General features: G+C 39.4%; 2 pseudogenes; both read right to left on the minus strand.

Moving 5' to 3' along the window:
• Positions 1-9741: 9741 nt before the first annotated feature.
• Positions 9742-11022, minus strand: LOC148188984 (uncharacterized; annotated as a pseudogene).
• A 148-nt stretch (positions 11023-11170) lies between these two features.
• The window catches only part of LOC148188985 (uncharacterized), a 42153-nt pseudogene continuing 29406 nt past the window's right edge, over positions 11171-23917 (minus strand).

A 23917-nucleotide genomic window follows, 5' to 3' on the forward strand; every position in this document is an offset into this window, starting at 1 on the left:
TCTTAGCCCCCCCCATCCAGCAGCATTTCATATGCACACAAAAGGTGCCTTTTGTAATTGTGAAACAAAAGCGTTGTCAAAACCGAGTTTGGAATGAGAACTGGCTGGAAAACTCATATGCACCAGAAGATGAACCACTGTATTTTGATCCTGTGGTTTTTCCTGTACCACCATGCGAACTTTCTACTTGTACTTCAGAAGTGTCACAGTTTATATGATATCTTGCCATTAAACATACAGAGCATATTCACCCCTTTCTATTTGTGATACTCTTCATAAGCACCATAGGGACCATATCTTGTAAAAGGGCACAATACTGTGACATGTTCTGGGGAGACCATTTTGATCATTACAAAACCATTCATTCTTTAACCCACAACACACAATACTTACAGCTATATTGCCATTAATCTAGCACTCTATATCATTTTGATGATCCTTTTTTGTATGTTAGTAATCTTTGGCTTTTCCTCAAACAGCACTCCTACACCTTCTTGTGCACTTGCACACTATGTTTTGCATAATGTAACATGGCAATCATGACATTTGAGAAATACTTCCCAAGAGGATGTACCCTTTTGACTTTTCCGGTTTCTTAACCAATTCTGTAGTGCCATTCTGAGGTCAGTTTTTAGGTCTACGACTGGTAAGGTTCCAATAAATCCAGAGTAGGCAGTACATTTTTTCTTCTGCCAGCACTCTCATGTGATGTGCAGTGAACATTGTAGCTTGTTTATAGCACTACCAAGACTTAAGACCTTTATGCAACCACATCTGTCTGCTAAATTTACATAACCATTCTCTGTGTGCAAATGCAGTATGAAAATTTATGCATTTTTTGAACACATTACCACTTACACTTTAACTTGCAGTTTACTTTGCAAATATAGCTTCCCTGCCCCTCCATGTATGCATGTGCCTGGGAGTGTGTTCCTCTGTCCCTGCGTTGGACTGTAAAAGAGTGTGTGCGTCAGTGTATGGCAGAGAGGAGGGTCATGCTGGTTTCAGCATATCCCTGGGGGGATCCAGTCAAAGGGCCGGGGCCTGGTGAGCTGCAGCAGCCTCAGATTTTGCTCCCTGGATCTGAATAATTCACTAAACATCATGCCATCCCTTTCACTTCACTAGCATGAACCGAGCAAAGAGAAAACTGAAAAGAGTGCAGAGAGACAGGGGGCAAAAAAAAAAAAGAAAAGAGAGCAGAGAAGAGATTCAGAGCTAGCAGATTAGTGGTGCTCAGGATTTTTATGTCTATGAGCATATTCACAACTGGACAGCTATCTCTGGGCAGCATCTGTGAGGGGGGAAGGACCAATCACAGTTACGCTTTAAACAGGGGTGGCAAGACTGAAGGTAGGAGGGAAACAGAGTGGAAACATTTGACTAATCCCTTTTGCCAACAAAACAGAAAATCAGTCATTAGAAATGAATACCAGGGCATGTGGGCATCCCCTCAGTTTGGAGCGTCGAAATGGTGGCCTTAATCTTTCTTAATATGGTCTAATGCTTGCCGAGTGGTTTACTTTCTGGACTTGGGCCCTGCCGGCTAAATGATGAAGCGTGACGCACTGGAGAGAACTTGACTACTAAAGTTAACCCAATTACTGATCTGTCCCTCTTACATAACATAGCAGCTTCTTCAATTAGGAATCGCTTTTAGCTCTAAACTCTGTCACACATGGTTTTGGATTTGAGCAGAGAAAGAACCCAGAGCTTGCGGGGAACAATTAGAATGCTGTATTAGTGTTTGAGGAAGTGGACTCATCAGTAAATACTGCAGAGGGGGAGCAGGCATGTCATAATCTGTCCTTTTGTCATGATTTGACATCAGTGCAAATGCAGCTGACATGATGGTTTTGTCCAAAACAGGAGTCCCTGTAATTGGCACTTGTTATCATGGTTAACATCAAAGGCGTAGAGGCAAAATCAAATCAGCCTGAATTTTCTATTTGGCATCCACACAAACGCATACTCGCGTTCACTGAATGAGAGCAGTGGTTGCCCAGGGGGAAGATAGCCCAGCATGAAGATGGTGTGTTACATCAATATCATTTCTCCCTCTTGACCTGTGGGATGTTTGATCAGCTAACCGCAGGGACCCCAGACGCAACTGGCAGGACGCCAGGGATGTAAATACAGACACACACACACACACACACACACACACACACACACAGTGGCAAAGGAAGGCTAGAGACAGGATGGAAAGAAGATTAGCAGGCAAGGAAGGCAGACTTGGCTGCTAGGGGAAAAAAATGGAAATAAATGCCAAGTTTTGCTCAATACAAATTTTGCATCAAGTATTGTCCAAGCAACAGCCTTCGAGGCTTAAAAAGCAAAGCCAATGTGAAAAGCAGAATATGGCAGTTCCTTAAATGGCCACTTGAGGCTGGCTCCAGAAGTGAATCAATCCCCTCCTGTCACGGCTAGTGGTAGGACCCAAAAGCAACACAGGGACCAGACAGAGTCTTTCAGGGGTTCAAAGGGAATGAAAGTCCACTTCGGTGATCCACCGAGCCGAACCTTAGAGCTGGCCGAACTGGTGACGTGGTTCGGGCAGTAAACCCACCGGAAATGATGATGTAGGGTGATCAAGGCTAATCACCCTGTTCATGTCAGCAGTGGAGGGGTAATTTTTATTTAACTCACCTGTTTATATGTTAATTGATTGAAGTTATGCATTAAAGGGCTCGGACGTTTCAGAGTTACCAATGGATGCATCCGATAAAAAGCCGCGACGATGGCAACGACATATGTAACAACACTACTGTGTGCCTCCAGATTTGAAGAATAGGATGCAGGTGTAGTCATAGCTGCAGCTCATTCTCCCTCCTAACTTGGCAAATATATCTGCTCTGTCAGTGCTTTTGGCATATGAGCATGATGCCCAAAAGCCAACTTTTGCATCCAAGCAGAAGTCTGCTGGACAGCATCAGATGAAAATGCACACGGACAGAACCTGTGGCATTGATATTATATATGGATGACACCAGGCATGGCCACATGAAATGCACACGGGCAGGGTCACTTGAGAATGCGGCTGGACAGAACCAGTCCTGTGTACATGGAACACTGAAGGGCAGCGTCAGGCAATAACGCTGCTGCTAATAACATAATATAAGTAGAGTGATGTGCAGAGTGATCACCTTGCAGCCCGAGGACCAAATCTGACCCCAGTAGGGCGCTGTTTGGCCCCTTTAACCATCTTCTAATTCATAATGAAAATAAAGTGATTGATTCTGGAATTATTTTTCTATTGTTAACATGAATGCAGTGCCAAAATGCATAAAAAAAAGCATCAAAATGGAGCTTGCTTATCAAAAACAGCATCAGAAGAGGATCCCCCCTGATCCCCTGACAGAGGTCCAGTCTAAACCGCTAATACCCTCAGTTCCTCGAAACGCCCCTTTGTACACATTACCCATGCTGAGGAGCTGTGTCTGGCCCTCCGGATTGCCTGATTTATAAAATAATGTTGGATACGGGGCCCCTCAATTCTGACATCAGAAAGCATGCAGGGAGGGGGTTCCATACATGTTTTGACATTCCAACAAGCACATCATTTGAAGCACATGGGAAGGGAAAGGTGGACCGTAAGCAAACAAAAATATAGGAGATTGGTAGGAGAGTAAAATGGAGGCTAGGAAAGAAGGGAGGCTTTTTTGAGGAGGAGGAAGGACAGGAAAGAAATTGGTACGGAATAGAGGATTAGAGATGGAAGAACATGGAATAAATGTTAAGGAGTGATAAGGAAGAGAGAAATTAAGTGATGAAAGGAAGGAAGGAAGAACGAAAAGAGTAAAGATTGATATGAGAGGAGGGGTGACTTGTAAGGAAGAAAGGAATACTGTAGGGAATCCACAGAGAAATGTTTTTTTTCCCATTATTAGTTAATCTAAATCCATGTTGAGATTAAAAACACAACACCAAAGCAGGCTAAACCTTCAGCTGAAAAGACATTAAAGGGTAAGATGCTACTGTACAAGACTTTATAAGCAGATGTACTAAAGGGTTCAAAGTCACAGAGGGGGGTACTAGTGTACATGAGTGTGTGGTGTTAATTAGACAGCTGTGTTGTAATAAGCCCCACATTGCTGCCGTATACTGGATGACATCTTCGAGACAAACAAAATGCCATCTGGGCCGGCTGGGGAGCAAGTGAACAGTAAACCAGCATTCAGGGATGGTTTTGTTTTGTTGGCATAACAACCGCAAGTCAGCCACACAATCTCTGCTGCAGCTGAGCTCCACTCAGACACATGGAACAAGCATGAAAGTTTCATCAAAGTTAGCAGCACTCCCACCAGGAGTCCCTTTTCTTTTGTCACCCTGATTAGCATTCCGCTTTCCACTCAGATCAAAGGAACGTTTGGGGAATGGTACGAGCCGAGCCGACAGCTATTGACACTGGCTGCTTGTTGGGCTGCAGGGTGGAAGATGGCGGGGGTGAAGTCTTGGTGGGAACTTGTTTGGTAATAGCTGAATCAGTCACATAGGCCCAATATTGATTTGCCTCAGTCTTTAACGTCTGTCTGAAGTCATCTGTGGGGCACGCCAGTGCTTAGTAAACGGTGGCTGCTGACACTTACCAAAGAAGCTCTTCTCAGCTCTACCACAACAATATTAACAGAGCAACACTGTTTTTTTTTTTTTTAGTAATGTCTTCAGAAGACACCCAGCTTATCCTCATGCTAAACTGAACTAAACCGCGCCGTTGACATCACCGTAACTGCATCCCGGAGCGTAAACGGCTGACGCAGACGTGGAAGGTCATTGACAGACCAGCACCATGTGAAGACTTGGAATGAGAACGTGTCGGGATATCATACCAACTGTTGCGTATGCATTTTCATTGGATATTATACAACCTGCTCCATGACGATACATCGACCATGGTCTGGACTCAAAAAAGGAATTTGTCAAAATCAAACATTCATGGTTTCCAGAGGATGTGAGTAGATGGAAGCTTCCTTCAACATGACAATTTGCTACGCAGATTAAGTTAGGCACCAAGAAAATAGTTCCTACATGAGATTATCCCAAGTGACAAGGTCATGTTTTTTTTTTTTTCCTTTTTTTTGTGTCACTTTAAATCGCTATCACTCAAACACTGGACAACACTCACCAAAACAACCTAGATTGATAAATAACACACAGTAAGAGAAAAACATGTATTTGGGGGAGGAAAATCTCATTTTAACTGACCAACCCCTTGGCACATTACATTTCAATAGTTTGTTCTTGTTTATTTATTTATTTTTTTTTAATTTATTTCTATTTATTTATTTATTTTCTGTAGACATTATTTATTGGTATGGCCTTAAGTTGGCTTGGAAAGCAGCAGATCTCTTGGTGATTGTGATCATTGTGCACAATGTGATTGTCAGTTCTTCAGCCTTCTTTGGCTGTCATCTTTGGCTGTTGCAATTTGATGGCAAACAGGCTGGTAACAGACTTGGGCCAACATATCTCTGGCAAGTTTGACTTTTTGAGGGGTTCTGCATTTTCAGCAGGTCAAATGATTGTAACATATGTTTTCGAGAAGGCATCTGCAAACAAACACAGTAGACTTATTCACAGGCACATTGGGAGGGTAATGCACTCCAGGTTCGCATCCTGCTTGGACACTTGGTAATAATAACTCTTAATTGCAATACTAATGCAGGGGACAGTGCATACCAATCTGATCCCAGTATAGTGTTTTCCTGAAAACTGTTAATCTGCTTTGTGTGTGAAATAAAGACTATTACAAACTGTACCTGAGAGGCTGTGTTGCATTTGGGTCCTGCCACGCCACGTGACAACTGGCCAAATTTCCATGAGATATGGATCAGCCATGTAGCATGGGCCAAGGAAGAAACCACAAATTTTTTGGAGCGGATTCAAATCGCAGGACAGATACATGAATTATTTTTCACTTCGGTTGACAACTTGTCAAGCAAATATAGAGGTGACTGAACCCAAACAGTGGCAGTTAGCAGTTCAGAGCTTAGAGGCTGATGGACATCACAATTAATAAAGGTTAGCTCACACCCATCGGGGCCACCTGATGGCCTAATTCCAACACCCTTGGCTGGACAACATTATTAGCGTTAACCATTATATTAGCACAGCTACCAAAAAAAGTAATAGAGACGCTCGGATTACAACACTAACAGGGAGCGTGACTTTATTCTGTGCTCAGAACACCATTACTCCACATTATCTTTATTTTGCGGATGTCAATTTGTTATCATTCCACCTCGTCACATGGTGCCGCTCTGTCAGTGACCTTCTGGGTCTATTCATGATGTTTTAGGTATCCTAATGCGTCAGCTGTTTACGCTCCAGGATGCTGTTATATATTTGATGTCACAAATGCACATGGTGTTAGGATGATGCAGCATGGTCCTTATGTTCACACGCACATGGAAGCCAACGCAAACCATTGCAGTGGTTAGGACTGAGCAACAAAATCACAGATGGTTAGGTTTAGTCAAAGGAGGCCCATGGTGAGGTGCAGAGATAAAAAAAAAAACAAAAAAAAAAAAAAAAAACATCCACAAACAAAACAAACAAACTCTGGACGCCTGCACCAAAGTCAGGTGTTTGTAGGACTCATCCATGACCACTCCCACCCACTCTTTAAACGGACTCAGGCACCTCACAATTACATTGTTACCAGCAGCGTGATTATCTGATGCTGTCCTTAAGCGTTTTGTGCGACCGGTTCCATCCAGCCACATTCCCAAGTGACGCCGCCCATGCATGTTGCGTGTGAATATGTCCCGTGCCATCCGGCTGTCAACTGGCATATAATAACAACACCACTGGTCCTGTCCGCATGCATTCTCATCTAGAGCCATCCAGCCACATTCGAGTTGGATGCAGAAAGTGGCTTTTGGCATCATACTTGTACACCAAAAGCACCGACAGAGATAACATATTTGACATGTTTTGAGTGATAGCGAGCTGTATACGTTCATACACATGTACATAGCAAGTCATTGTTTTCTGATTCATCAGTGCTTCAGATGCTGTTTATTGCATCCTTCAACAGATATGGCATTTGGCCTTGGTTGAGGTCTGAGCTCGTTAGCTAGTTACAAAAGAAAAAGGATAAGAAGTACCATCTGCCTGTGCATGTTGGATTTCATACTATGATGGAGGAGCTGATTCATTAACCCAATGTACCTGAGACATTTTGCTTTGGCACAGAATGTTTCTCAGATCACATCTGACTGATGTCTGCACATTCGTATATCAAATATCAGATTCAGGCAAGAAACTACCTACCTGATAAGATTGCACAGGAGTGTATGTTTACAAGCAAACCAATGATTGCTGGCTTACCCTGATGTGAAGACATTTTTCTGGTCTTTCAACCCCCCGATCCCTACCAACCTGCTTGAATCTGCTTTGTCTGCTCTGTTCTATAGGGGAGTTGTGGACTCACCATAGTTCATACTTAGGTTATGAGGCAAACTCCTGACAAGGTTCATTTCTTAAAGAACCCTTGAGGATATGGTTTGAAAGCAATTATTTTATGTAGAGTTTTGGCAAAAGGTTGCTGGGCTTTCCCTGATCCCAAAAGAAAACTAAAATCAGTAATACAATAATAAAGAAAAATTACAATCTAAAGGGCCGATTACACCAAGACACGTAGCTAGAAAAGCGTTGCCAGAAAACCATTGTTTTCCTATGGTACAGCATGCCTGTGAGGCGCTCCTTTCTTGCTGCTATGTTACATGTTTTTATGATGGCTTAAGGGCGTGCATAAAACTTATCTGTTCAACTTTTCAGCTCAAGGTGTGTAGTCTCACCGATCGGGAATGTCACTTTTGGCCACATGCACAGTGCCCCACCACACAGACGCTGTTTTCCAGATGTGCTTCCAAGGCTTTCTGGAGTCTACACACACACACACACATATATGTATACATGTATACAGTACATGTATATTTGTTATGTAGTTTATGGAACTTTCCATGTCATTTGTCAGTGTCATTGTGTACTCTGTGGATGCATCAGACTTGTGTTAGTCTGCTCGAGGCTTTCATAAATTGATTTTCTGTACAGTTTTAAGCCACATTTTTAAAATACCCGATTGTTCCATCTTTGTTGTTTTTGCTGTCTGTAGCAACGTCATCTCTGGGACACATTACAAATATAAAATTAAACAAATGCAAATCTTCCAGCCCCCCCCCACACACACTCACCTGACATTCCCTCCCACTGACACACCTGTTCCCACTTCCCTCATCAGCTCTGTAGTTGAGGACCATCACTTCTTCACACACACCTACACACACACACACACACACACACACACACACCTTGCCAGTTCATCAAAGTCGCAATGTGCTCCTTAACTGTGATTTCCTGTTTCTTAAACCTCTTATCTGTTACCTGAAATCTTTGATTCTGTTTTTTCTTACCTGCCTGTTTGGACTTTGGATTTCCTTGCCTGCCCCTCATCAGATTTGTTTGCCTGTATGGACTGTCTACTGATTTTGACCCTTGTTTGCCTCCTCGTTACTGTATCTGCAAGTAAGACTACTGCTAAAAGCCCTGAACTGATCCCATCCTACTTGTCGACATGAAGACTACAATGACTGTTGAATTATGGGGCAATTTCCAAAGACTTGTTCCAGTAACAATATGTCTGAAGTTGGAGAGCTGCAGCACAGTCCACAATCCAAATGTCCTAGTCAGCTGCAACAAGCTCAAAAAGGACAATACGCTCAACATCAAATTCCAGTAGTTCAGCCCCGACATCATGGGCCTGGAGTTCAAGAGGAACGTCAGCTATTACATCACCTGTGTGTTTGTCTGATTCATTGTTGATATTTAGCTTTTATTATTTAGCTTTAGTAAAAATTTGCATTACACTCAGACCTTAACAGCTTCTGCAACAGCTCCACAGCAACAACTGGAGGTGTGACGCCTCGCTTATAGCACGGTGGTCAGTGGTGTTTGAGGAGGCAGAGTTGTCTTTCAGTCCAGGATATAAACCTACAATTTGACCTCATCCTTAATGTCTTTTTCTTTTTCTTTTTCTTTTTTTTTTTGGTGCAGAGCTTGTGACGTGTTTTGGAAAAAAGGCCCATCTGCTCCAGAGGTGGAAAGTAACCTCCCACATTTACCACTGTATTTATGTACTGTATTTGAACATAATTTATTTTGCACCTCTAGTTCAGTATTTGTTTATACTCCTTTTGATAGAAATTTCTGTGTTGATATCATCATTTTTTATATATACAAAACTTTCTTTTACAAGACTGTCATTTCAGTATAACTACCTAATATCTATATATTACTCTAAACACTTTATTTCTAAAAAGAATTAGATTCATTATTTGGAAAACAGAGACAGTATTTAACTGGTAAAACACCACTGTATTAATTGTAATTAATTGCTGGTGTAACCTAGAGAGGGTCTTATAGTACTTTTTAATTGATCATATACATGTATTTTGCTGATTATACTAAAGCTAAAAAAATCAATGTAACATATTTACTTGTCACTGATTATTTTCCCTAATGGTATTACTATATTTCCTACAAAAAAAAAAAAAATAGACATTGTGCACACTTCCCTTTTCCTACAATTTAGATACAGCCTGTCTCTGTAATTTGTTATGGGTAATAACATCAGTGACGACTGAATCACAGTTTGCAGTTAAAATTGTATTGTGTACCTGCATTTTTGGATTTGCACCATGTAGATGGTGTTAAAGAAAAATAATTACAACGCAAAACCTGACGATTATGTAATGCACTTAAACATTTAAATTGAAAATTTAAAAAAACAAAAATCTAATGTTCAAAATGCATACATGCCTTTGAACAGAGCAGTTCAACAATTTGACACTTGACCAACAATATCTCATTTCTGAGTTTGAATTATTTATTATATTTAAGACTCGATGTCTGAGTCAGTGGCTCCAAAGCAGCAGCAAAGTGATTGTAAGAGCATGCAGAGGGAGCCCTGCGCTCTCTGACCTCTGACCTCTTGGTGCACTAGAACAATGAGCACAGGTTCAAGAGGAGGGGTCACAGGAGCCAATGGAGGTGGAAGAACAGAGGCTGGTTCTGTGATCATTTTTGGACGCTCTTCCAGGCTTGGCCTCTCATGTGTGTCCTTTCTGTCTTGGACATCAGCACTGCAAGGTTCAGTAGGGGACATCTGAGGAGCCGGTGGAGGTAGCACCTCACCAGAGCTTGTCACTCGACTGAAGGTCGGCTGATTTGTTTCAGCCAGGCTGGTGGCAGAGCTGCCCTGCACTGCAGTGACGATGACAGGTTCATCAGGAGGAGGTCAGTGGAGCCGGTGGAAGAGGAGGCACATCAGAGGCTGGTTCTCTGGAGGGATTTGGGTCCTTCTCTAGGCAGGGCTCATCATTTTCATCCTCCCTTACCTCAAAGTCAGTAACAAATCAAGGTTCAGCAGGGGGCGTCGGAGATGGTGAAACCACATTGGTGGGTTCTGGTTCAATGTCAAATCAGGGTTTGTCTTCCGAATCCTCCCTGACCAACAGCAGCAGCAGCAATGAATGGATGGCAAGCAGTAGTTGTCTAGGACGGAACCACAGCAAAGTGTCATGGCCCTGGCCGTGACATTTTGTAGTTCTTTGTTTTTGCCTGTGTTTTTCCTGTCTTTTGTGTTTTCCACTCCCCTTGTCCCTGTTCTCTCTGTGTGCGTTTGTGTGTGTGTGTGTGGAGGCATGGCCACCTTTTCCCGCTGGACCCAGAGGAGCTCACCTGTCCTGCATCTCACTGCAATCAAGGCAGCTTCATATACCTGGTCTTCCCACTTCTCCAGTGCCAGATTGTTCTGCTCACTAGTGGTAATCACTGGCCAAAACTCTCAGTGATCTCTCGTGCTTTTGCTTGTTATGATTTTTGGACTCTAGTGTTTTGTGACTTTTTGCCTTTGGACTCAATGCTTCTCCACTTCTCCAGATTGCTACCAGTGTGTTGCTTGCTGTTCCTCCTGGCTTCATCACCACTCATTACCTCCACCTGTTCCTGCTGGCTCATTCCCCGGACTCAAGATCCCTGTTTACCCTCCGTGCCATTTGTGTCCACTCCACCTCATAGTTTCGTCTGTGTGTTAAATAAACTGTTTAAAGTGCTTTGACTCTGGCTTCCAGCTTCTTTGGGTCAATGTCAAGGCAAGGTTTGTTGTCTACATCCACCCCAGCCTCAACATTGGCAATGGATTGAGGTAAATCAGGTTGTCGGAGAAGCAACAGCAGCAGAGAGTGGTGGCTTCACCATCAACATTCTCCCTGGCCTCAACATCTGAAAAAGATGGAGGTTCGGTAGAGGGTGTCAGAGAAGCTGGTTTGGTTGAGCCCACAACAGAGTTTGTCACTGGAATGGTGTTTGGCAGCTTTTCGGCTGCAGCCAGATTTAACTTCTCCTGGACTGGAATGGCGGGAGCAGGTTCAACAGGGGGTGTCAGATGAGCCAGCACTTCAGGGCTCTGTGTTTGAAACAACCCACATCTCTGTCCCAATGCGACTACAACAATCTCATTCAGCAGAACTAGCGTAAAAATGTAAAAATAAAAAAAAAATCTGTAAAAATTCTGTTAACCAGAACATCACATGGGTGCATCTGTCTGATCTTGGTGAGGATGCAAAGGACTATGTCATCTTCACGACATGACGTTTCGCATTGGTGAGAGAATCGGAGACAAAACAGCCTTTGTGACAGAAACAGACATTTTGGTTAGTTGCTTGGAAGGCATGTTTAAGAGAGAGTGAGGAGGAAGCACCCAGAAGCCCTGCGGGACTCTGGGAACCATCTCAATCACCACCTGTCTTGGATTGAGTAGTCGGGAGGTGGTAGCCTCCTTCTGCCTTATTTCAGGATTCTGGCATACTGTGTGGTTCTGCAGGTTACAGTCATTAACATAATATTTAATAACCCCTCAGAATATCACATGGACATTAAAACCACTGCAATATATCTGCAGATAAATATGTGTCAAATATAACTCACTGAAAAGAAGGAGGTATAGCCTCTAGGGAGTGAGGAGCATCTGTGCTTCAAACTCAATGCCCCATATTTCAATGCTGACATTTACTGCCCATACCAGAAACAAGGAATTACACTTATTCACACTGGGACTTGTTTTTGTACTTTTAGTATACATAAAGTGTCAGACTGCGTAAAAAGCATAAATATAGATCTTGTTTATCATGAAGTGCCAGTGGAGGACCCCCCGCACCTCTGATAGACATCCTAGCTAAGCCCAATGTCCTGAAATCCATGACACATCCCAAATTCCTAAAAAAAACGTCCTAAAATCTGAGAAATATTCTTAAATCCTAGGAATGTCCTTAAATCCTAACAATGTAAATTTTTAGAAACATACTAAATGTCCAACAATCCAAGAAACTTCCGAAAATCAGAGCAATGTACAAAGATCTGAGAAATGTCCTAAGATCTGCAGTAAAATCATCTCCTCAAATCTTAGATGTGTCCTAAAATCAAAGCAATGTTCTGCAGTCCTAGAAACATATGTGGGCTGAGGTGCTCCTGACCTCCAGCCTTTTTTTTTTTTTTTAAGTAGCCCCAACAAGAAAGTTGAGTATCTTTGCACTGCACACTGCTCTAAGACTTCTCAGTACTTTTGTCTCACCAGTGTCAGCAGCGGTCTGGCATCCTCCTCATCGAAATCCTTCAGTTCAAACTCCCAAAGGCTTTAAACAGAAACAAAAATAAGTTTTATTTTAACAGTTACTCTCTAGATCATGGGAGCGATATTAGTAACTCACCATTCTCAGAGAGTATTTTCATTGTATTCTAAAATCAAGCTCATCAGGTCTTCAGCAGTCACAGCAGATGGGATCTGTTTTTTCTGCTGAAGCCTTAGGAGTTCTGTCAGCAGTGCAATCTATAAAACATTAAGGAGATTAGTCATGTTTCAATGTAGAGACACAGAAGTGATCAAAATGTATCAAGCATTTTATGTTTGTGTGGACTTGAGAGGATTGTAGGTCTTACCTCAGACTTGTAACTGGATATGGTCCAGCAAATTTGAAAAGTCTGATCATATACAGGTGTATTAAAGAACACCTTTAAAGGAAATAGGAAAAGCATGTATGTATTCAAAATCTAACTCCAGCACAAACATCTGACAAGCACATTTTACTGTAAACTAACAGTAAATCTGTAAACAAATTGCCTTGAAAAATGTCAGTAAAAGCAACTATTAGTCTTTATTTATGTCCACTTAATAGCTTAAAAAGCTAAAAAAAAAAAAGCTTAAAAATGAAAATTCAATCGACTGGTTTTATCAACTTCAGTAAAGCAAATTTACTGTGCTATATATCTGTATTCTGCAGGTTGCAAACGAGTCACATTTGCATTTTCAGGTTAACAAAACATAATTTGCAGATCTCCGAACTTCATCATTGGCAAAATCCACTTTGTGATGATAAAGTTAAGTCAGACTAACTTGGTTTACTGAAGTTGTTAACACTTAAACATAAGATAATTTCACTTATCATTTAAACAACTTCACAAAATTAAGTGAATGAAGCTCTTGATTTAAACTTAACAATTGTATATAAAATAAACCTTAATTAAAATTAAAACTTATATTTACCTCAGTTTTTCAAGGAAATTGGTTTCCAGGATTAGTTTAAGTGAGATCAACTTATCAGATTTTACAGTATTTAAGACAAAAATCTCTCTCACATACCCTGATGGGTCTGTAGATTCCTCCTTCAAAAAAAACTTGAAATATTGTTGCTGTATATCACAATACAGAAGAATCAAAACAGGTGACTCAAGCACAGTCAATCTGTCTGACACAAACGAACAGAAAGTTCAGAGCAAGTCAGCCAAGGACATGCCTTTTTATCAGTATTATGTTATTGAATAAAGTCTATATTCACCCATAGGACACTTATGTGAAATAATGCATACATGATATATCAAAATCTATGGTCATAACTCAATTGATGAAATGATATATATTGATAGAGAAATAATGTGGTATATTCAGTTGTAAATGATAGATCTGGTCATTTTATTTCATCCCTCTGTCCCAGAAACTTCAGTTGTTGTCCAAAAGCTATTACAAACACATCAATGTGCCCCATTGTTGCACTGGGTGGTGACATATTCCTTCATTCCTCTGAGTACAGGAAAAGCACACATTGTTTGTAGCTGCAGCCTTTGGTTGGCTTGGAAAGCAGCAGATCTCTTGGTGATTGTGATCATTGTACACGGTGTGATTGTCAGTTCTTCAGCCTTCTTTGGCTGTCATCTTTGGCTGTTGCAATTTGATGGCAAACAGGCTGGTAACAGACTTGGGCCAACATATCTCTGGCAAGTTTGACTTTTTGAGGGGTTCTGCATTTTCAGCAGGTCAAATGGGTGTGACATATGTTTTCAAGAAGGTATCTGAAAACAAACACAGCAGACTTCTTCACAGGCACATTGGGAGGGTAATGCACCCAACTGACAGCAGACAAACACACTGCTCCCAACTGCTATGCAAAAGCTTACATTTTTAGTTTGGCAGGACATTACTAGGCAAATACTTTGTACATATACATAACACCTATCTGATAAATGCAAACAAAATTTATACTATATTACTGATCACTTATTCGTTCCACCAAGGAGGTGATGTTTTTGGTTTGGTTTGTCTGTTGGTCAGCAAGATTGCAGGAAACCTACTGGCCCTTTTTTTTTTTTTAATACATTTGAAGGACCAATGTAACATGCGCCAAGACCAATGCCATTATATTTTGAGAGGATCCAAATCACAGGACAGGTTCACATTTTTTTTTTTTTTTTACTTATGTTAACAACATTACAAGCAATATGGAGGTGACTGAGCCGAAATGTCCCTGGTTAGTAATTCAGTGCTGACAACACTGACGGACCTGACAGTTAATACAAATTGCAAGGTAGGTTCATTGGCCATTTTTTAAACAAAGTTTAAAAACTTAAATTAAAACGTGTCCTTCATCTTGCTACATCTGTAGTTGAAGGATGAGTTGATTAAAATCACCAGCTACTATGAAAGTTTCCTCTGGTTGCTCGGGCATGTTGCTGCTGATGACATCATACAATTCCTGCAGTTTGAATTTGCAATTTTAATTGTTTGAATTTGCAGTTTTGTGTCCTGTTGGCTCTAAACAAGGTCTGCCCATCCAGTGCAATAGCCTGATCCAGGATTTTATGGGTTAACTGTGTCTCTGTGAAGGTGAGCGCAGAGCAGTCTCTGATCTCCCGTAGCTGAGTGAGCCTCAGTCACATCTCATCTGCTTTATTCTCCTGCGACCTGATGTTAGCCAGAGGAAGGCTTGTAAGAGGAACAGCTCTCAGTCCAAGTCAGGTCAGCCTCGCCCTGATGCTGGCTCTTCTCTTTATTTAAACAGAGTTAGATAACACTCATCGGGGCAACATGGGGGCAAGGGTTAGGATTCCATTCCAATACCATGGAGGAACACCCACAGGAAGCATGACTTTATTCTCTGCTCAGGACCCCATTACTTCACTGTATCTTTACTTTGCATATGTACCAACACATGCACATAGAAAATAAATCCATATATATATATATATATATATATATATATATATATATATATATATATATATATATATATATATATATATATATATATATATATATATATATATATATATATATATATATATATATATATATATATATATATATATGCTGTTTATTGCATCCTTAACCAGACAGGACATTTGGCCATGGTGGAGGTCTGTGCTCTCTGGGTGCAAAAAAAAAAAAAAAAAGGACAAGAAGTACTGTCTGCCTGTGCATGTTTGATTTCATACTATGATGGAAGAGCTGAGAGCTTTCATTAACCTAATGTACCTGAGAATGTCTCTCAGATCACATCTGACTGATGTCTGTACATTTGTTTATAAAATAACTCAGCACTACAAGTTTAGGCATGAAACTGCCTTGCTGAGAAGATTGAGCAGGAGTGTGTATTTACAAGCAAACCAGAGATCACTGGCTCACCCCGGTGTCAAGTAATTTTTATGGTATTTCAACCTCCCGATCCTTACCGATCTGCTTCAGTCTGTTTTGTCTGCTCTGTTCTATAGGGGAGTTGTGGGCTTATACTTTGGTTGTGAGACTAACTCCTGACAAGTTCCATCCCCTAAAGAGGTCGGTGAAGATTCTCAGTCATCCAGGTCACATTTTTAACTGCTATTTCATAGGCAACTGGACTTTTTTGAGTTTCTTGAAGATGTTTCACCTCTCAGCTCAGTTCTTCCAAACTGAAGAAGCCACTAAGAGAAGTGAAAGGTCTTCAAGAAACTTAAGCAAGTCCAGTTGCTAATGATATAGCACTCAGCATAACCTAAAGATGCTGGAGGGTCGAAAGCAACAATATTTTGTAAAGGGTTGCCAGGCTTTCTTGAACAAAAATAAAACCTACAATCAGATTTTTCAATAATGTTTTTGACTAGAAGCTTCAACATATAACATATTTTTTGTAATGTAATAAATGCAACTTTATGTGTTATTTGTCAGTGGCGTCATGTCCCCTTTGCACATGCGTCAGAGTTGTGGTAGTCCACCTGAAGCTTTAAAAAAATTGACTATCCAGTTATAAGCCTCATTTGAGAGGGGATGAAGTGGGTCACATTCGTGATGATGGACACTTCGTATGGAGTTGTGTACAGGCTGGAGTACGTGAGAACCCGGAGGGGGTTGAGACTTTGACACCCTGAGTGGGGGACACATCTCGTTCAGCTTGTGCTGCTTAGTCCCCCCTGGTCCATAGCCAGGAACATCAGATGTGAGGCAACAGCGCTCATGGCCAGCCCACTGTCAGCGCTGCTGAGTAGGAAAGAGTAGAAGAACAGGTTTTGGGGGGGGAGTGTAAGAACTGAATTGGTGAGGCACAGGTGCAGGTGATTTGGATCAGTGGGAGAGAAGCGTCCTAAACTTCAGTTATATGAACTACATTAACCTGATGAATAAGTTTAGTTATTGGTCCTCTGAAACTTGTGTTATCCAAGAAACAAGCTGAGCTCTAGCCTCTGATGTGTCAAACAGCATATGAGAAACACTTTTTTTTTTTTTTTCACTGATGAACAGTGTTTTTTTTTTAATAAGTTTTAATCATCTGGTCCTTCTGTTTTGGAGAGGGGGAGACCTCTATAAATAATTTGGTTCATGTTAAAAACATCTGGATCTTAAGATATTAAAGAAAAAAGGAGAGCACACATAAAGTAGGAGCTAAGCACCCCTTCTTTGACAAGTTAAAAGCAAAAAAATAATAATTTGACACTCCTTTAATCAGTTTTTTTTACAGGTTTTTATCACCATCTCTGTCTGTTTTGAGAGGGTAAGACCTTTGGGAATAATTTGGTTCCTATTAAAAACCTCCTGAACAATGAACGCTGAAGAAATCCTAAGTGATATACAATGACTTCCATGACAGCTGTGCTTCATCTTTTGATATCATTTCGATTGAGACCTCTTGCGGTGGAAAATGACATTTTGTACGCATAACCTTAACTGGGACAAAACATTAGGAAGTCAACTGAACCCAGACCAAGCCTGTTGAGGTCCAGTCAGCTCTTGAGATGGTTCAGGCACAACTGTGAAGCCCCAGCTTGTGTCAGCAAAGCTGTGGTGACAGTGTCAGCGCCTCAAAGTCATGACTCATGGAGACTTGTTATTGGACTACATCTGTGGTAGACCATGCAGTTTGCCTGAGGACATACTCCACACCCTCCTCCACACACACACACACACACACATACATGCGAACATGAATAATAGGGGACTATCTAAGTGTACTATCCAAGAGGGAACCTTTATTAGCAGTCATTTTAAAAATACAAAACTAGAATTGAAAATTTACTTTTGAGGTCTTCTTTCACAATATTACTGCAAATGTGATTTTTACAATTTTTTAAAGAAATTGCCAAGAGGGGACCTGAAGCCTTGAGCGACGTCTGCATATCAAAGGGGGGACATCCATATACTGCAGTCAAACTGGTTTATCCTGGTTCTCTCACCTATAGAGTGCTTCTTTTTCACTAAAACTTCATTTGTATCTTTAAAAATGGGTATGTAAACTCTATTGCTTGCAATATATCAACATTTTTTGTGATAATAAATATTACAGAAATAATACTTGCCAAAGCAAAGTATATCTTTTAAAGAAGGCTCCCATAATCCTGTGAATTCAGTTTTATCTTACTATTTACTGTTAATAACTTTATTGTTGTCTTTGTTTTATATATATATATATATATATATATATATATATATATATATATATATATATATATATGTATATTTAGACCAGACCAATTGTAACTACCAATGTATCACCAAAAATTCAGAAAAATAAATCTATAAACGAGTAACATTATACATAAAATGATCAGCAATATAATTACTTATTTTAATAAATAATATATTTATTTTAATTAATTAATCACTATAAAATGATTTAACACAAGTCTGTGACTAGACCTTAAAAGCTGTTTGCTTCCAAAAGAAAGAAATCAAACTGTGACATGACAGATGAGCTCAGGTCCAGAGAAGTCAGTGGCGTTTCTGGATTTTGTTGAATCTGGCTTTCACTTAGCATAGTAGAGTCTTAAATTGCATTTATAGATGCAGTGATGAACTGTGTTCACTGTCAGTGGTTTTCAGTGTCCCCAAGCTCATTTTGTGATATCATGTTGGTATTTAATGCAGTGCAGCTTTATGGGTCAAAGGTCATGGCCATTCATTTCTCAAGGTTCTCTAAATCTTTTCATGCTATTATGGCAGATAGTTAATGGATTTGAACAGCAAATATCTTGTTTTGTAATGTATCCTTTGTGTTCACAATAGTTTTTCAGTGATGGATGAAACACCTGTTTGTTAGTGTATTTTAGCATTATCTAATCTAGACCCCATTCAAAGATGTTTGTTTTTTAATGACTACAGTCTGTAACACATACTACACACTGGCATGCAGCATTGTCACAGTGCACAGAGAGTGTGCGTGAAGTGAAAGCACATAATAAATGTTACGATAAGTTCACAATGACACTCAGCTTTACAGGACTTTACATTCCAGTATTGTAAACTGAAACTTTTCTTTAGCACTTAAAGTTTAACTGGTATGTTAGTGTTTTGATGGGCATTGAAATGGTGATGAGCCACCAACAACTCATCTCAAAACCATCACAACAGGATACACATCTATGAATGGGCCTTCATAAGTCGACTTCTGTTTGTACTCTTTGAACTTTGCACTCTAAAAAGAAAAAAAAATGTCCACACTCCATTTCCTTTTGAAAGAAAACTAAAAAAGGAGTTTTAAATTAAAATTATGTAACATCAAACTTTGACTTGACCTTTAAAATTGTTCAATTTCCAAAATACTTACCTGACCAGTTTTCACAAGTAGTGAATGTCAATCAAGTTTTCAATATACTTGTGTTCTCAGTCTGTACTTAAAGAAATGCAACTTGTTTGTTGGTGCACATTACAGAAGAAGGTCCACCCTTGAGTAGGATATAATGACATGAGTCCACTGTTGGCTGGTACATAATGTCACAAGTTCCTTCTTAGATAGCACGGAGTGACGTTCACACTCAACCATGTAAAGCACATACAAACATATTTAATAATACTTGTGAAAAAAATCTCATCTGAATAATGTTACATTTCTTCTTCAAATATGATTTGTTAGTATGTTTGTGTAACAGAATATAAAGGCTCAACTTTAGTGGCTGGCTTAACCTTTTTATGGCTTGATACTGTATTAATGGGAAATTATGCCAATTTCTAAAATACATACATATTATTTCTATGATCTAAGGCAGTCTAAAACATTAGTAAACATGGGCAACTCATCCCATATCCAAAAAACTGGAGTGCTTGTGGATGTCATGTGATATAAAGTGTAGAGTTGCTCCATTGATATGAAATTGTGAAAGATTTTCTAGATGACACTGAGAACAGCCAGAACAATGTTATAAGTATGTATGGGAACATTTTCTTGTTACAGAACTGACAACACCAATATAATAAAGTTCATTTGGGTTTAAGGGATAACAAACATTCTGTTGGTCCCCCAAAATTAGGCTCTCGATGAGCAGAAGGAGCAGCTCCAGACTTTATACTTCATGACATTGCAAGTCTGAGACTTCTTTCTCTAGTGTCTAGATCAGAGATATCACACATACTGGCTGATCCCTTGGCCATGGAAAAAACATACTGGAATTCCTACTTTAGATGTTCACCTTTACAATGAAGGGTTTTAGAAAGGACCAAAAACGATATAAAAGGTCAGCAACAGTATTTGCTGATTAATCATAAAAATAGATTTATTATCAGACTTTTACTGGAAATTCCCATTAAGAGTTATTACAAGCACAGGATCTCTTTTTTACAATGTATGTGCGTGCTTTCAATTTATATGCATAAGAATGCATTTTCTTTGTTGATCAACATTACAGAAAAAGGGCCACATATAGAATAAAAGCGACGGTGGTCCCAAGTTGGCTGGTACATAATGACACAAGTTCCCTTTTTGATAGGACAGAGTGATATTCACACTCCACCATAGATTAATGAAAAAGAAATAGAAAGGTGCATTTTGTAAAGAGAAAAATATCTAATACAAAAATGTATCTATTCAGTAAAGCTTCTCATTGTTTAGTAAATTGGCACCAGAAATGTTGCCATTGTAGCTTTTTAAAATAAAGGCTATAATGTGAACACAATTATAACTTGTCTTAATATTCACTGTGACGTGACAGATGAGCTCAGGTCCGGGGAAGTTGGCAGTGTTTCTGGATTTTGTTGATATCTGGCTTTCACTTTGCATAGTTAAGTCTTAATTTGCATTTATAGATACAGTGATAAACTGTGTCCACTGTCAGTGGTTTTTAGTGTCCCCAAGCTCATTTTGTGATATCCTTCAGTCATGTTGGTATTGAATGCAGTGCAGCTTTATGGGTCAAAGGTCATGGCCATTCATTTTTGGTTTTTAGCCTTGTCTCTTTTATGTATTTCTCAAGGTTCTCTGAATCTTTTCATGCTATTATGATAGGTAATGGATTTGAACACCAAATATCTTGTTTTGTAATGTGTTCCATTGTGTTCAAAATGAATAGTTTTTAGTGATGGATGAAACACCTGTGTTTGTAAGTGTATTTTAGCATTATCTAATCTAGACCCCATTCAAAGATGTTTGTTTTTAATGACTACAGTCTATAACATATACTACACACACTGGCATGCAGCATTGTCACAGTGCACAAAGAGTGTGCATGAAGTGAAAGGCACATAATAAATAATATAATAATACGATAAGTTCACAATGACAGCTTTACAGGACTTTAAATTCCAGTATTGTGAACTAAAACCTTTCTTTAGCACTTAAAGTTTAACTGGTATGTTAGTGTTTTTGATGGGCATTGAAATGGTGATGAGCCACCAACACCTCATCTCAAAACCATCACAGCAGGATACACATCTATGAATGGGCCTTCACTAGTTATCTTCTGTTGACCCCATTCAAAGAGGTTTGTGCAACCAGAACTAAGTTTTTATTATTGTTATATCTATTTTGGTTGTTTTTGATAACTATAGTTGGTAACACAGAGTTGTAAATTAGTTGGCAAATACAGGGCTGGTATACAGCATTGTCACTGCGGCACAGAGAGTGTGCATGAAGGCATGTGAGATTGCTAAAATAAGTATACAGTGACACTCAGCTTTACAGGTGTTTACATTCCAGTGTTGTCAACTGAAACAACTCTATAGCACGTAAAGATTAACTAATGTTAATGTGTTTCTGATGGCCATTGCGTTAAAAATTCAGACAAACAGAGCCACTGAGAGCCAAGATGCCCTACTGCTTTTAGAGGGCCACTTAATAAATAATTACCTTTCAATTATTTCCAGTGATATTACATACATGTGGTTATTATGTCACTTCCCAGCAGATGTTTCTTCATGTGAAAAACATGTTTAACTCCTTTTTGAATAGCTTGTAGTCAATTGTGCAATTGATTTAAAATGTAAATTCTGCTTGTATTTCTACTCTTTACAGTTTAACATTATCTTACCCAACATCCACTTGTTTAACACAGGAAAGAGGAAAAAGCCATGTTTCAGTCAGATACAACATCTAGGATATGAGAAGTAAGCAACCCTGAAGCCCAATGTGTAATGTCCTCACGACCATAACGACCATCGTCAGCTAGAAGAAACCATCCCCCGCACTGCAGGGAATCAAGGCCTGACAGATTTTCACAGGCTGACTTGCAGAGAATCAAACCCCTCACCCACTGCAGGTCACCACTTCTCAGTGGCAGCAGTCTCACTGTTCAACACTCAAAGTTAGGATCTGAGAATCATATGGGTGCTGGTCACTCCACCTCTTCAGTGTAGAAGAAATTACATATTTTTGTCCACTTCATCAACTGAAGGCCAAGTAAATATAAAAATATATCTATAAAACTGTGTGTGAATGTAATAAAGATAGATTGCTTTCTAAAGAATGCACAAAGCCACTGAATCAAATGTACATAGATCATACAGAGATGAATAACATTTTTTTCCACACATATGAATACTCGGCCTCTTTTAGGGATGCATCTTACTCCATAAATGTGATAATTTTACGTGTCGGTATCATCTTTCAGCTGGCAATACTGTATTATAGGCATCATTAATAATTTGTTAACTGACTGTTAATTATACTTTTGTCAATACTCCTTGATAACCAATGAAAAAACAAAAAAAGTAAATTATACAATATAAATATCTCTTGGATAGATAGACCAAATATTTATAAAACTTTGTTAACTATTAATAGTTGGTTTGAAAACTGTTTATAAACATTGTTTGGATGGTTTCTATAAAGTTGCAACTGCTAATGGTAATAAACTGTTAAACTGTTAACAAATACCATGTAGCAGATCTTGAAATACTATTTGGAAGACCATTATAAAGTTGTAGTTATTTAAATCTTTTGAGTCACTTAATAAATAATGTCTTTCTAAGCACTTTGTAAAGTATACATACACGTTTGCCCTTCATTAAATTTTTAATAGGTTACAACAATAACCCACTACATTTATCTTTGGCTCAAAGTTGCATGTCAACATTGACTTTCTGTTCATATATGTGTTTAAAATGATAATCACAATAATCAGACACAAACATGTACTCTTTATGTAGCTCACCTATAAAACATTTAAAAGGGCCAAATTAGTTTTACTCCATACAATCAATAACCATTGACAACATTTTAACTATCTAAATAATGTTTTGTAGATGCTTTACAGAGTATCTAATTCCTGTAGTATTGGTTTACCGCTTTTGTTAAAACAGAAACTTTTATTATAATTAGAATAATGAAAGGTAAACTTGAGGCAATAACCTGTGCAACATCAAAATGGTATGTCATGAAATAACAGATGTAATCATTAGGTGACTGAATATGTTCAACTACTTAAATATCCATAATAGTACAAGTTTTGAAAAAAAAAACCCAGTATTTAAAATGGGAATTAAAGTGGAGAATTGTATGCCTACTCCGTACAATTTCAGGGTGTTCTTCCCAATAATCCAGGGATGTTGTACTAACCAAGATAAGCAGTGTGTGCTACTTGTTAAACCCAGGATGGGGAATAAGCCACGTTTCAGTCAGTCTAAATCAGATACAGTATCTTGTATATGAGAAGTTAGCAACCCCTTAGCTCAATGTGTCATTTGCTAATGACCATAAATCGCCAGCTAGAAGAAACCATCCCCCGCACTGCAGGGAATCAAGGCCTGACAGATTTTCACAGACTGACTTGCACAGAGTCAAACCCCTCACTCACTGCAGGTCACTCACTTCTCAGTGGCAGCAGTCTCCACTGTTCAACATTCAAAGTTAGG

This window comes from Plectropomus leopardus, chromosome 8 (genome assembly GCF_026936395.1).
Source record: "Plectropomus leopardus strain MGB_pleo_1.0 chromosome 8, ASM2693639v1, whole genome shotgun sequence".
NCBI lineage: Eukaryota > Metazoa > Chordata > Actinopteri > Perciformes > Serranidae > Plectropomus > Plectropomus leopardus.